This window comes from Hibiscus syriacus, unplaced genomic scaffold (genome assembly GCF_006381635.1).
Source record: "Hibiscus syriacus cultivar Baekdansim isolate YM2019G1 unplaced genomic scaffold, ASM638163v2 tig00003041_pilon, whole genome shotgun sequence".
In the NCBI taxonomy this organism is placed as follows: domain Eukaryota; kingdom Viridiplantae; phylum Streptophyta; class Magnoliopsida; order Malvales; family Malvaceae; genus Hibiscus; species Hibiscus syriacus.
In genome coordinates this window covers 926,636-928,140 of record NW_024061960.1, presented here as the reverse complement: position 1 = coordinate 928,140, position 1,505 = coordinate 926,636, and the positions used below count along the sequence as shown (strand labels likewise).

Sequence of the window (1,505 nt, the reverse complement as noted above, 5' to 3'; positions counted from 1 at the left end):
TTTTAAAAAAATAAGTCTATTAGTACGGTAAAGATAATCTATAATTGTTAGGGGAAAGCTAACGTGCGGCAGCCGTAATATATTGATAAGGAAAGACGATACCAGTTTTGTTATTATTTTTTAACATTTCTGGTAAAAAAATACCGAAAACATTATTATTTCTATTGGTTTTGTTATTATTGGGTGCTTTACCGGTTTTATTAATATATCTGGTAAAGCGTTACCTAAAATATTATTTTTTCTACCGGTTTTGTTATTATTGGGCACTTTACTGTAAATGTTAAAAAATATTAGATATTATCTGATCCGAATTTTCGGATATCCGAAAATTTTGGATACCTAAAATAATGATTCGTATCCGATCCGAAAAAATCGGATATCCAAAAATGCGAGTTTCTGAAATTTCGGTTCAGATATCTAAATATCCGGATCTGAATCCGATTTTTTTTTTCTTTTTTGCAAAAAATTAAAAAAAATTATTTGCGTGGTTCCATTCCTGTTATTTTTTTTGGTTCGATGTCCATTTTGGGAGAAAATATTGATTCAGGAGTGCCAGCCCGCTTTGATATGCCCTTTTTCAATAACCTCTCTGGTTCGCTCTCTCATATTTGTTATTTGCTTGCAAGTTATTTTTCAAGGTGTTTATTTTTTCGTTTGTCACCAGATATGTACCATCTGCAAAGGAATGCTCTGATTGCTCTCTTCTTCTCCAGCTACCAAATGGAGAGATTTCTAAGACAAATGGCTTTATATCTCCAGTTAGTTATCTAGACTTCATTATATTCATGCTTTCACTACTAATTATTCTGTGAGGCTGCATTACCTTATTACTTCTCATGAAACCTTTTAGATGTGGGGAGGTGTTATTGTTTGGAATCCCCAAGGCTGTTTAAATGATTCAGAATTTGAGCCCAGTGCCAAGAACATAATTCCAATACAGGTTAGATAATGCACGACTAATTCAACAAAAAATTGCTGCCCCCTCTCCTCTGATCTGTCTCTCTCTATTTCTTCCATACACATGGTTCCATTAGTTTTCTCTACTTTGATGCATGAACGTTCTTAAACAGGATCTTGAGAACATGTTTGAAGTATTCATTGGACAGTTCCGGCAACTCACCCTAATTTTTTTCGGGTTTTCGGATAATCCGAAAATAGTTTTTTTACCGATCCGATAATCTGAAAAAAATTTCGGATGCCCGATCTGAACTATCCGAAAATTAAAAAACGGATCGGATATTCGAATTTTCGGATCAGATCAACAGATCAGATCAGATTTTTTTTACACACCCCTACATGAGGTAAATGCTTGCACATCTCTACTTAAGTCAACTACCACTATCGGACTATCACATTAGCAAGCATGTAGTTTATATTTATTGCTGAAATTTTATATTATGATGTCATAATTTTTTATTATCAAATATTTTAAAAAAATATGTGCTAATTTCCTTTTTAAAAAGTGTCAAAACCTTTCTAAATATATCGTTCTCACTATACTATAT

At 32.7% G+C, this 1,505-nt stretch overlaps 1 long non-coding RNA gene across 1 annotated transcript; it reads left to right on the top strand.

Annotated features, from left to right (window-relative positions):
• Positions 1-698: 698 nt before the first annotated feature.
• On the top strand, positions 699-1,102 carry LOC120167651. The gene is made up of 3 exons (XR_005520061.1): positions 699-758; positions 851-940; positions 1,071-1,102. It is a non-coding gene; the product is annotated as an uncharacterized LOC120167651 (long non-coding RNA).
• The last annotated feature ends 403 nt before the right edge of the window (positions 1,103-1,505 follow it).